A 14,435-nucleotide genomic window follows, 5' to 3' on the forward strand; every position below is an offset into this window, starting at 1 on the left:
CGGGCGGTTGCTAGGAAACGGGGCAACAAGCGCAGGCGGAGCGGGGGAAGAGGAGGAGCTGGGGGAGGCGCGGGGGTTGCGCCAGGAGGGGCTCGCGCTCCTTTTGTCTCCCCGCGAGCTCCTGCGCTTCTCCTCTTCCTCCTCATTGCCGTAATTGTCTGTGGTGCGAGGGAAGCGCGAGTGGCCCGGTTCTTTGGGACCCTGTTGACGGTGCTGTCGGAAGGAGCGCTTAGCCCTCGACATGATGCTCGGTTTCATAGGTTGCCTTTATTGACAAATGCGGACATTGGGATATGCATGCAATAAAATGTTACAGCATGTCTTCGACTCCTAACAGCAGCACCTCCGTTCACAAGGCCAGGCAGGCTCCATGCTACCCCTCCTACCATTTTCGTGCCCCTCCCCTTTTCCCCTTTCCTTTTACTAAACATTCAGTAGCATGCTGAACATGCATAGTTCTCACTGAGGTTTTGGGGGGGGGGTTGAGGGAGGTACAATTGCCCCGGTTTTTCTTTTTAAAAAGCGTTTGCACTTCTGCAAGCCTCGGAATTCCCAATGTGCGATGCTAACCTCTCTCTCGTTCCTTAGTGGCCATGTTTGGGCTGGGATCCTTTTGACACTTAACTGCCCAAGATTGGTATTAGGGTGACAGAGAGAGGAGAGAGAGAGAACAGTAATATAAGAACCAAATGTAATAAATAATTTATTTTGTGCTTCTATCCTGTACTTTTAACTTGTGAACTGCCCTGACATCTTCATATGAAGGGTGGTATACAAATATATAAGCTGTAGAATTGGGAGATTCACTGCTCAAAATGTTCCTGGCTGTTCAGTCTGCATAACTGGAGCAGAAATAGGTGGGGGAAACCCCGGAGGAATATTGTGTGTTTCTACTGCGGAATCAAAACAAATCTAGACTCTTATTGCTTGTGAACCATATGCAAACGCTTCTGATCTCCTTAGAGGAGTAGCATGGAAATGTGAACAGTAATAAGAAAACCAGTAAATAAAATGTTGTTTTACCAAACCACAGTAACCACGATCGACACTCACAGGTTACTCATAGGATCAGGGTTCACACCACGTGATTTTGGCAACACATGCACAAATCCAGTACTGTATGTGTTGTGCAACGAAGTGACCCAGTGTTATACTGAATTATCACTTATTCCCAGACCCCCAAAGTGGTGGAGATGCATGAACTGACTCAGCCCCAATCTTACCTGCTACTATTATACATTGTAGCCAAAGTCAGGAATATTGAATAAGAATAAGAATCCTACTTGAAACACATGTGTCTTATACTGTATTTTAATCCATGTTAGAATTCGTATGATTTCTGTGTTTTGTTTTTAACAGGTCTGTGATTGTATACTTTGATTTGAACTGGCAATGTTTTAAATATTAACAAAGGCTTTCCCCCAGTTCGTTTACCTTGCTGAGTGTCCTCCCCACATCATTATTTCATTACATACCATCTTGGGTAACCCTGGTAGAAAGAGTCCAGAAATTTATAAAATTAATGATCAGATCATTAAGCATAGTAAGGGGAACCTAATGCTCAGAGCCATTATTCCTTAGTGGATGTGATTGGTTCAAATTCCAGCAGAACCATAGAACAGCGCAGAAGTAGATTGAACAGATTTGATCAACAGTCATGCGCTGTTGCTTAAAAATGTAGTGCATGGTGTCCTTCAGATGTATTATACTTGAGTTCCCATTGCCCTTGATCATTGGGCATGCTCCCTGAGTCTGATGAGAGTTCCTTCCTTAGTACATTTATATCCAAGAAGCCGGCAAATATGTTCCTTCCCCCTCTATTTTATATTCATAACAACCCTGTACAGTAAGTTAGCTTGAGAGATAAGTTACCCAGTAAACTGCATGGCCAAAGGGCAGTTTGATTCTTGGTATTCCCAGTCCAACAGCATATTCACCACACCACAGTGGCTCTCCCTGGTTCTTGGAGTCCAGCAACACCTGCAGGGGCACAAGTTCCCTATCCATTAAGTTTAACCTACCATCAGTCTCATTAAGCATGTCCAAATAACCCAGAGAATGAATTTGATGCACAGGAACCTGATGGCTAGGAACATATCTTTGGGACAGGAACCACAACAAATCCAAAGCTTCAGAATGTATTATGGCATAGTTTTCAGCTTCATTTATCTTTCACAACAGCTTATGAAAAGTGACTGAGCAAATCTGTGCAATAGTCATTGTAATGCACTTCACACAGCGTTCATGCACCTACTCACTTGATGTATACACTAAATGACATCCATTCAGTTCAGAGAAACAATTGCATATTCAAGGAAGAAATTAGGCCTCGAGCCTCTGCTTAGAATGTGTCTTGTCAGCCAAAGCTGCCAGTATAATATTTTCCAGTTATTTCTTTCAAGAAGCATTGACTGTGAAGGAACTTTTACTAAAAACATCATTTGAATTGTTTCAAGAAATTAGCATGTACTGTATTTTGATTAAAATATTTCTGATTAAAATAATTTCTGTAGTCTTTTCCCCTAAGACATTTGTATATATAATTTTGCATAGTTATATTATTTATTAAGGAATTTCTTAATTAATCCCCCATCCCCCAAAATGGTCAAAGCAGTTTGCAAAAAATAAGGTAATTTAAAAGCATAATGCATAATAAACCAACATATTAAAATTGTTCTTATAAATTACACAAGTATAATTAGAAATACAATTGAAATGACTTGGCTCATTAGCCACAGAAGGCCCAGCAAAAAAAGGTGGGTTTTTACCTGGTGTCTGAACAAATAGAATGTTGTGGGAGGGCTCATTACACAGATGTGAGGCCACCACCAGAAAGGCTCTCCCATGGGCCCAAACACTGTATAAGTCATTTAATTCAAGAACCACTGGGATTGCTTCTTCTGTTGATCTTGATACACAGGCAGGTCGGTATTTGTGCTCCAAGCCATTCAGAGCTTTAAATCTCAACTTTACCACCTTAAATTGGACCCAGAAGATAACTGGTAACCAGTTCAACTCTTTGAGAATAGCAGTTATATGTGATTGGATCGTTGCTCCCTGACCTCCACATTCTGCTAACTGCAACTTCTGTATTATCTTTATGGGCATTGCAGTAATCCATCCTAAAGGTTACCAGAGCATGGATAATTGTACCCAGCACATCTGTGTCCAGAAAAGATTGTGGATGGTGCAAAAATACTCAAGGAGCACAGCTTCATTAGCATCAGATTCATTTATGTTTGTGTACACATGGGGGATGTTGATGGGGGAGGGGAGTCCTTACCCTATGCAAAGGTTTCCACACCTGGCTTGAGATGAATTTAGGAACAGCTTAAGGACCCCAAATCAGTGTGAATATGGTTTGAGAAACAAGTTAATGATGCATATGTATTTTGGATAAAGCTGTGTGAGCATGGCTTAAGAACTGGAAATGCAAAGTGCACAGTAAACAGGAGCGTGAGCACAGCCTTAGTCGTAATGTCTTCAGAAGCCACAGATAATTTTAAATCTAATTTATTGGTTAATGTGTTCAGTTAATTGATTAATTGTTCAATTGTTGATGAGAACTCCAGCTGAAGATAATCAAAACAGAAATAAAATGTTTATCATTAATTGCTCTTCTGAGTCATTATTTTCCCATTGTTTTTCTTATGTTATTGTCACTTTTCTGATAGAACTCTCATACTTCTCAACCACAGGAGAAGTTTGCTGGGGAGTAAATATGTACTACAAACAAGCCCATCGTGTCGCTTTGCAAGCAGCTCAGTAAGTGGACACAGAAGAAAGAAGGTATGAACATGTGAGGTAGGCTAGTACTGTGGGATGGGTTTTAATGGGTAGGAGAGGATTGTTAATTGCAATTTATCCCTCCAGGCACACACATGTGTGGGTCGAACAGAGTTTCAAAAACCCATCTTACCTGCAAAATTATGAAGCAAGATGGCTCTCCTTTTCTTGTCCTGCTTAATAAGGAATCCGGCAACAACCTGGGAAGTAAGTTTAAAAATATAATTTACTTATAATCTTCCATTGGTTCACAGCAACAGGAGCAGGAAAACCTATGTAGGCAAAATACTTATATTTACAGCTTCTGGCATCTGAGCTGCAGCAAATACAAGGCCATAGCTGTCAACTTACAGATTTGAAAATAAGGGACCAGCAGCCATGAAAATAAGGGAGGAGCAGGGTAATTGATCAAAATTCTCTATAAAATGTCCATTCACTGGTGCCGAGTGAATAGAGGTCTTGGTAGTTACCAGGGGTGGGGAACACGTAGCCCCCCCAAATTTTTTTTGGACCAAAACTCCCATCCATAGCTGTCAACTTACAGATCTGAAAATAAGGGACCAGCAGCCTTGAAAATAAGGGACCAGCAGCCAAAATAAGGGACCTGCAGCCTCACCTGTTCCAGGCACTCCAGTCTTCCTGTCCTCCTGCACTCTGGTCAAACATGCTGGTAGCTTCGAGAACACTGTCCAACCAACTTTGTAACCACAGGTTCAACTGAATAGAATCTGAATCACATGCACCACAAGGCCTATGCAGCCTCAACTTAAGATGGCTCCCCGGCCTGGCTTTGCACTGCAAAGTTTGCAGCAGCACGTGCAACAAAATGGCGTCCAGCATTCAAAAGCCCCCTCAGCTTGCATTAACTAGCCACACACAAGGCATGCAAGCTCCACCCCCCAGTCGTTCTTAGACTTCTTATTGGGTGAGCAACACAGCCAAGCAACACAGTTGGAGGCTCCCTCCTTCCTGGCCGGCAGGGAGGGAGGGAGAGGAGCTGCTTCCTTTGAAATTTAAGGGACATCATTTAAGGGACATTTAAGGGACATCCATCGATAAGGGACAGCAGCGGGACATGGCGCTGGAATAAGGGACTGTCCCTTCAAATAAGGGACACTTGACCGCTATGTACAAGGCACATCTGCTTCAAAACTCTGGTCAAAGGAAGACCAAGAGGAACAGGAAGTACTATATGCTCCTTCCTCTCCAGGAGAGCAGGGGAAATGACATCACACAGAGCCCTCTCTACCAATTGTATTTCTGTGGTCTGAATATCTGCCTATCATCAATATAGCTCTGTGGTGCTAGCCCCTTCTCATGTTAACTAGCAAGAATACGCATTGGTTAGGTTTGGCTGCTAATCTTCCACGAGTACAACTTGTGAACTCCACCTCCATCATTCTGCCCGGACAGAGGTCCAGCACCGAGGGCCTTCTGGCGGTTCCCTCGCTACGAGAAGCCAAGTTGCAGGGAACAAGGCAGAGGGGCTTCTCGGTAGTGGCACCCGCCCTGTGGAACGACCTCCCACCAGATGTCAAAGAGAAAAATAACTACCAAACTTTTAGAAGACATCTGAAGGCAGCCCTGTTTAGGGAAGCTTTTAATGTTGAATAGGTTACTGTATTTTAGTGTTCTGTTGGAAGCCGCCCAGAGTGGCTGGAGAAACCCAGCCAGATGGGCGGGGTATAAATAATGAATTATTATTATTACTGCAAAGCTGAACACATTCCAACATCCATGTATTGTGGATCACTAGGTACATTCACCTTCCTCCACATCGAATGTTTGTGGTTCTGTGCAAGTGAGAAGTTGTTCAGGCTTTCCTTAAGTTGTATTGCATGGTTCTTTCGGGAAAGGACTATAGTTCAGTGGCACAGCATCGGCTTTGCCTGCAAAAAGTTCCAGGTTCAATCCCTGGCATCATTAGGTAGGGCTGGGAGATCCTTAAGATCTGACATCCTTGAGAGTCACTGCCAGCAGTGGACTGTTTCGATGTCAACTTCCTATGCTCTTGCAACAGAAAAAAAAAGCTGCCCAGAGTATAGCCTAGGTGTCAATGGAAAGTTCCGTCCCTAGGATGCACCCTGTAGCTTTTAAATAATGCAAAGGATTTATCGGAGATAATCATCTTTTTACCGTCTTTTGCTATCAGCAGGGCCGGTAGGGTGTCCTTGTGCTCTAAAGGTGTAGATGGCGTAATCAAGCCTTGACTTATTCGTTTATGAGCTGGTGGATGTAGCTCAGCATGCATATTGAAACCATATGATTCTATAAAAGGCATAAGTAGGAAGGCACGCAGCAGCTCCTAACAAAGGTAGATGAATGTGCAGGCAGCTTCCCACAGGAATGCTCACAAGCCTCTTTGGCAGCAGCAGGCAGCCAATTGCCTGTGGAACACGACATATAAGGCTGCAGAGAAAGATTGGGGATGGAGGAGTGGGCTGAGCTGTACTGCTCTTCAATCAGCCCCCCTAATATGACAGGGCTGAAAGCAAGCTTCAGAAAGGCCTGCTTCCCCTCCCTGCCACTTACATAGGATGACACAGATGGAAGCTCATCCTTGCTCTTTAACATCCCTTTCATATACAGCAAAAAGCAGGGGAACCCTCTGATGTTCAGCCTGTTGCTGTACTTGCAGTTCAGCTGCCATGGAACACACTGATGCCACAATGTAAAACAGACATATGACTACCTAAAGCAAGAATGGCCCTCCAGATGTTGCTGAAGTATAACTCCCATCACACCTGGCCATTGCTGATGAGGGCTGGGGCTGATGGAAATTGGAGTCCAACAACATCTGGAAGGTCACACAATCCTGCCTCTGTCCTAGAAACTATCCCCTCTGACTTATAAAGCACTTCCCCTATTCTCAGATGCTGGTTGTAGTTGTTAATCAATGAGGGAAAGGTACTCTGCACATGCTCAAACTCAAATGAACTCTGTTCTGAAGTGATACTTTGTATGTTTCAGAGCTGGGTGTTAGCACTTAAACATGATTCCGAGGCTACTATCTTAAATAAAGTCTTGATTCTAAATTAAGAGTCTCAGCAAGGTAAGTGCCAGCATATCCTTTTCCAGCATATCCTTGCAGACCAAAGAGACTAGGGCTGTATACACACCATAGTGTTAAAGTACATTCCTCCCTGCAAAGAATGATGAGACCTGTACAGTGGTACCTCTGGATATGAATGGGATCCGTTCCAGAGCCCTGTTCGCATCCAGAAGTGAATGCAACCCACGTCTGTGCGGGTCGTGATTCGCCGCTCCCGCGCATGCACGTGATGTCATTTTTACCATCTGCGCATGTGTGAGCGGCAAAACCCGGAAGTAACAGATTCTGTTTCTTCCAGGTCGCCGCAGAGCACAACCCGAAAGCGCTCAACCTGAAGCAACTTCAACCCAAGGTATGACTGTAGTTGGTTAAGAGTGCTTGAAATTGCAGCTCTGTTAGGGCTAAGCTACAGTTCCCAGGATTCCTTGGCAGGGGAAATGTGCTTTAAATGCAGTGCTATTTTTCTAGAAGAAGAGGTGCCAGAAATCACCATGAACACCTCCCTTGTTCTCTTATAATGGCAATGGTGCCCACCTGAAAGATGCAGGAATTGCGTTCTGGTGAGTTCTGACTGAAATAAATGTATGACGTGCATGTAGCCTACATGATTTTTAAATGTCAAATCTAAGTGGCCTTTTGCTGTCCAACATATCATCACAGCTCCAAGGACAAAAATGGGGAGAAATGAGGGGAGGGGACGGACTCAGTAAAAGCAAATTAAAGCTTTTATTTTCCACGCAGTTTTCTTAATGTCACTAGGTTGCAACACACGTACTGCTGTCACCGCATCCCACACACTTTCTGTTGCTAAGTGCTTTATACTGCTCCAATATATTAATTCTGACTCTCTCTCTGTGTGTTCCCAAAAGGTTGCTTGTGAGAAAAGGAACCTTTCCCTGGGGGAGCAAAGGGTTACATACAGCCAGGCGGGGACTAACCAGCTTCTCTAATTGGCTCATCAGTCTCTAGAGCTCAGGGCATATGGACAAGACAAACCTTGTATAAAGGAAAAGCTGTAGCCTGGATGATAAGGGTTAAGAAAAAAGAAAAAGGCAGAGGAGAAAGTTCTGTCTTATAGCCAGCTCCGAGCCAGCTTGGCACAGTCAATCCATGCCTACAATAGGCCCAGTGTTGGAACACTTTTTTTTCCCCCTCTGCAGTTTTGGTAGATTTACATGCCCACTCTGATTCTCTAAATTCATCATGGATTCCTAAATGTATACTCATCCCGGATGCTTTCCTACATGAAGATCCCTTGACCACAATAGCTGGGTTAGTTTTTTCTGGCTATCCTATTAATAATAAACTATCGAATTTTTTGCTTTATAAGACTCACTTTTTCCCTCCTAAAAAGTAAGGAGAAATGTGTGTGCGTCTTATGGAGCAAATGCAGGCTGCGCAGCTATCACAGAAGCCAGATCAGCAAGAGGGATTGATGCTTACACTGCGCAGCGATCCCTCTTGCTGTTCTGGCTTCTGAGATTCAGAATATTTTTTTCTTGTTTTCCTCCTCCAAAAACTAGATGCGTCTTGTGGTCTGGTGTGTCTTATAGAGTGAAAAATACAGTAAATATTTTACTCAGCTAGGATTTTGTACGCCACAATAAATAATATTAACATTGGGTCCCATTTCTTGATTGCTCTATTCCTGCATTCATCAAAGCTAACATTTAGAGACTTCTGCATAGGCTTCCTGGATGTTGTTGGACCAAAACTAAGAGCAACCATCCAGCCAATTCTGCAGTGGGAATAAGGGGGCAAATTAAAACGGTCCGTGCCTATGTGCCATCTTGCATGTCAATGTCTGGGAATGTTGTCCTGGTTGTCAGCAAGGATTGAGGAGTCAGTTAATGATTGCATAAGAAAGCTGACGTTGATATAGTAACAAGAGAGAGAGAGTGCATCAAAAAATAATGAGATATAAATTAAGAACATTATAGAAAGTACACCAAACTTTTTGTTTGTTTGTGTACTAATCAGTTCAACCTATCATTGCTCTTTTAATAAGCAACCAGCATTGGAAGGACCAGGCTCTCTGTGTTTTTACATGCTGGCAACAGCTTAAAAAACAGACAGAAGGGCACATATTGTACAGTACTAGCTACAAACGAACATTTAAGGAGACTGGATGTGTAGCAGAGAGGAAAACAGCTCCCACTTCCATGAGTTCCTGATTCTGAAGCCTTAAAAATCAATCAATGTAAATTTGGATGAGATATGTATATATGAGAAAAATTGTTGTTATTGGGAAAATCAAAAATACAATATTATAGAAAAACGTTCCCTTAATACAGGTACTCATTTCTTGGACTTCTGCTCCCACTGATGCGCAGCACTGTATACTACTCTGTGCCGCTACTCCTTCCTCTTGTTCTCACTGACTTTCCCCCTATATTCCTCCTCCTTTTTTCTGATTTCACCTTTCTACTGCATAATCCAACAGTACAGTTACGCAACCAGAACTTGGGAAGAATGAAATGACTGCAAGACAGTAAAGATGCAATTCAGATCCAAATAATGCTGTCCCAAATTGTCATGAGATGATAGTCCTTGTTGTTTACATTAATTAAAAAATGATGTTGTGTTTGAAAGCCACAACAAAAGTCCATAATGAGTGTGTGGTTCTGCTTTTGGGCCAGATAATCTTTGGTGGGTTCTCCCCCCCCCCAAGTTACATTGGTTTATGATTTGCAAAATAATTAACATCCATGAATATGCATGTGTAATAAATAATTTAATTGGGTTAAACCAAAATAGAGCTGGCACAATATTTTCAGACAAAGGCTCTGCATCTTTGTCTGCTATGACAAGCACAAAATTCTACAGGTGTAGCTTTTCCAACTATATAGTGATAGGTAAATCTGCACCCACTAAATTACTCCCCATCATTATCAAAAAACTATTAAAAGCAAAGAGCTTCCATCAGACAAAGTACTACATTTTTGTTCTGAGCACAGAAGAAAAATAATAGACAAGTTGAAGTGGGTTTTGGTTATAATGTTTTATGCTGCACATCTAAATAAAAGTTGGTGTGAGTTGTCATTCTAAACAGTGAGAGCACCAGGTTGACAAAAGCTGCTAGGCCATATATATAAGATACAATTGAAAGGAAGGAAGGATGCCTCTGACCATTTGCAGCCTACGTTTATCGATGGAAGCCACAACTAATATTTCATATCTGCTATTTAAACTTGGGTTTAAAATTATTGTATGTACTGATGCATTCCATCACACACCTCCTTCAATCTATTCTTGGCATGTTACTAAGATACAGCTGTTTCTATAGAGAATTTGCCTGCAACAGTAGCAGGCATATTGAACAACTACCATTTGAGGAAAGAACAACTAGCTGAAATGTAAATGAATGTCAAGACAGAAAAATATTAAAAATTCCTATGTGGTGGCATCCGTGTCAAGGATGCTTTATTATTATTATTATTATTATTATTATTATTATTATTATTATTATTATTATTATTATTATTATTATTATTTTATACCCCGCCCATCTGGCTGGGTTTCCCCAGCCACTCTGGGTGGCTTCCAACAGAATATTAAAATACAATATTCTATTAAACATTAAAAGCTTCCGTAAACAGGGCTGCCTTCAGATATCTTCTAAAAGTCTGGTAGTTGTTTTTCTCTTTGACATCTGGTGGGAGGGCATTCCACAGGATGGGTGCCACTACCGAGAAGGCCTCTGCCTGGTTCACTGTAACTTCCCTATTTATTTATTTATTTATTTATCTGTCCTGAGACACAGGCTAATAAAGACTTCGAAATATTTTGTTCCTATCCTTATTTATTACTGTACTTTAATAATAATAATAATAATAATAATAACAACAACAACAACAACAACAACAACAACAACAACAACAACAACAACTTATTTGTACCCCGCCCATCTGGCTGGGTTTCCCCAGCCACTCTGGGCGGCTTCCATAGAAACCAAAAAGCACTAAAATATCATACATTAAAAACTTCCCTGAACAGGGCTGCCTTAAGATGTCTTCTGAATGTCAGGTAGTTGTTTATCGTTCCTTTCTTCCTTTATTTTCTCGACTTAGCATTATGCATTTAGCATTTTCCCATATATTGTTCCAAATTCTCTGTGTGTATAATACACAAACTGAAAATTATTTGGAAGACTCAAAAGCATATTAATAGAAAGTCATAATGAATTTTATTTATTTATTTTAAAACATTTATAAACCACCTACCATAAATGGTTTATAAATGTACGCTTGTGGTTATGAGTGAGACAACAATGTAATTTAAAAAATGTTCTGAACCACAGGAAGTGAAGAGCAGAGATGCATGTTCAAAACCATAAATAAACATGGGACTGTAGGACCCTCAGGGATGGAGGCTACCTCTTCATCATAAATAGGCATGAAGAAGCAGCACAAGTAGGCTTCAGTGCTTTCTGGCAGTAAGTATTTGTTGAAAGGCTGCTACAGTAACTCCTGACAGTCTAGTGTCCTATATCTTACAGTACTCTCTTTTTGCTGTTGCCTCCACTAGACCTCAGAGCTCCAACCTTGTCCTATTCCGGTCACTGCATATACGCCATATATTAAAAGCACATCCCCACCCCTGCGCGAAGAATGGGCACTAAAGTTTACCCACCACAAAGGTAAAATTCCCATCACCCGTAACAAATTACTGTACAGTTTCCAGGATTCTTAGTGGTAGTGGTGGGTAACGTGCTTTAAAGGTATGGTGTGCGCACACACAGTCAAGCACCTCAGCTCCCTAGCCATCAGTCTCTGGGCTCCTTCTCTTCCCCATTCCACTTCCACCCTTTCCACCTCTCACCATTTCTCTCTTCCTCCCTCTCTCCCCTTTCCTTCCTGCCCTCTCCTCCAGGATCAGAACCCCACTCACACGCGAGTATCTCTGCATGGCTACAACCTGCCTTGACTTGTCACCTGACCCACTATCATAGGGACCGTGTGGCAAGTCGGAACAGGATACAGCCACCCAGAGACATAGGTTTTACACTCCCTGGGCAATCTCAGCTCTGCCAGGTGTCTCCTTGGCAATGAATGCTCTGGCAGGTTTTGGCAGCATGTTTCACAGCAACACGTAACATTGTTTACTTACCTTCTCATTACATTTTCATCCCACACTTCCTCAAAGGATTTCAGTGTTGTATATATATGTGGTCTCCTGTCAGGAGTGCGTGCAGGAGCCAGGCCCTGTGACCAGTAGGGCTTCGCAGGACTGGGGCATTCCTAAGTTTGTTTTGAAGAGGCAAGGCGTGGCCGCACAGGTGAGGCCGCTTTGTAACTCACTGCACCTGGTAGCAAGAGCCAGGAAGGGATATAAGGTCAGCATTTCCCTTTGGCTCTTTGCCACAGCAACTCGTTTCCTGCCTTGCTGCATTTGGCTTCTTGTTTCTCGACCCTCAGACCCTTGACTTCGTGACTCCTTGCTTCTCAACCCTTGGACCCTTGACTTCATGACTCCCTGCTTCCTGACCCTCAGACCCCTGGCTTCTGGACTCTCATTCCTGCTCCCACCCTGCCATTTTGCCCCCGGTCCCAACGTCCTCAGCCGGGACTTCGATCGCCCGTAGACCTCTCCACCACGACAATCAGGAGGGAGATTATGCTGAGATGGCTTATGGGTTGCTTACCCAGAATTGGGGGTGGGCGACAGTTGCGGCTTGGTGCAGAGGCCCCCTCCTCCTTGCAGATGGCTGTTGGTTTTAGCCTTGGTTAGAGCTGCCATGCGTTGGGAATATGGCGAACGAAAACAGTGTCAAGGCAGAAATCGCTGAAAATCTGGACATATGGCAACCCATGTTGGAAGTCTATATTTTGGCCCCCAAAATAAAAGCTCAACAACTTTTGTGTCCGGATTTTCACTTTTGAAATATGGCAACCCTAGCCAGCCAATATTTTAAATTTGTATTGGCCAATAGAGGCCATGGAGGGCGCGGAGCTTCAGCGGCAGACCCGAGTGAGGAAGTCTTCACTCTGATCAACTGCTGGTATATTTAAGCGGGCTGCATTGGGCTGAACCCTTAGTCTAGTTTCTGAGGGTGGTGTGAGTTGGTGTATCACCTCCACCCTCGAGCAGGTGCAATATCTCGGGGTACCCCGGTAAAGGGGTCTGAGTGGAAGTTTCTGTCCTAGAAACCGGGGTTGGGGGGAGCACAAGGCAACCATGACTTTTTCCTCCCAGCAGACAAGAGCATCACCTGCAAACCAAAGGAAAATAGATGCCATTAATTTGGTATTGAACTCTATACAGTAACTACAGGAGAAAATAATTCAACACTGCAAATACGTAGAAGCAGCAGAAAGAAATGTAAAAGACGATATTCAGGAAAGCACCCTAAATATGTTATAAAACAGTTTAGTTTATTTTGCTAATGCATCTAATGACTGTTTTCATTTAAGCAATGCATTTATGGGAATGCATTTAACAATTTTTGGTGAATGTTTTTAGCTAAGTTAAAGAAGAAATAAAATCACAAAGCTCTTGAGAGACGAGAAAGCGACTAAATGTTATTGCCAACTTCAGACATTAACAAATGGTGTGAATCTGACATATGGATATTACTAGTTTAATACTGTTAAGAAGAAAATGTAGATTTATTGGAAGTCACCCACTTCCAAACTGACCAACAACAGAACATGAGCTTAGACTCTATGTAAGTCTAGCACCAATGAGACATACAAAACTCTTCCTCATCCTTTCCCTTAGAAGTCTGAGACACACTGCCTTGCAGGCATTTACTATCCCTTGTAAATGCTTCAGAATACATTCTAATGAAAGGCACTGTGTTAGGAGCACTGAACTTTAGCCAATAAAATAAAAGGAAAGAGCACACAAGCAACAAAAAACAATATTTGTCTTGCAGACAAGGCAGTGTTCCAAGTTCCCCATTCAGTTCAACTGGTGCCAATGACCGGGATGTAGGTATTTTAGGAATTGCATTTCGGATAGGAAGGATAATTTTATTTGGTTTGTATGTTAATGTGAACCTACTTAATCCATATTTGCTGAACAAAAATGCAGCTCTCCTTCAAAAGTAGCACTTCTATGAACTTTGTGATGCCATACTCCAACCAAAAAATGTGAAAAATGTGTATACAACTGCCTATATGAAGGGAAAGGGCCTAACTTCAGCAGAAGAAGGTGGAAGCCCAAGTGTTTTGCTATTAAAAAGTTAATTTCTGTTTTGAAAATTACTGTAATACGTCTATGATTTTAGTAATGAACTATTTGTTTGAAGTACTGTTTGAAGCATTAAAATGTTTTAAAAGCATTATATTAGGAAAAAATGGCACACAAAAATGCATATCCTTGAAGAAATACACGTGAAAATACATACACTTTTGCGCAGACATTTTGTTTAAAAAAAGTCAAGGCAGACTCATTGGAAGAATAAGAAGCAGAGAAACTGAAACTGAAACTGGCAAATTAGAGACTTCCTAATTTCAGATGTTTATCTGAATTCCCTGACCTTACCATAGTGTTGCTGAGAATACAAAGTGAGGGTGGGGAGGTAGGTTTGTGAAATGGTAGTAAATAATGTGTTGAGAAGTTTGAGACTATGCTTCTCATTCAAACCTCCAAA

General features: G+C 42.2%; 1 long non-coding RNA gene across 1 annotated transcript; it reads right to left on the reverse strand.

Annotated features, from left to right (window-relative positions):
* Positions 1–8,526: 8,526 nt before the first annotated feature.
* On the reverse strand, positions 8,527–13,251 carry LOC308596060. The gene is made up of 3 exons (XR_014012291.1): positions 12,913–13,251; positions 11,948–12,143; positions 8,527–8,705 (listed from the first exon to the last, which is right to left on the reverse strand). It is a non-coding gene; the product is annotated as an uncharacterized lncRNA (long non-coding RNA).
* Between the last annotated feature and the right edge of the window lie 1,184 nt (positions 13,252–14,435).

The sequence above is a fragment of the Podarcis bocagei genome (genome assembly GCF_964188305.1).
Source record: "Podarcis bocagei genome assembly, chromosome: 10".
NCBI lineage: Eukaryota > Metazoa > Chordata > Lepidosauria > Squamata > Lacertidae > Podarcis > Podarcis bocagei.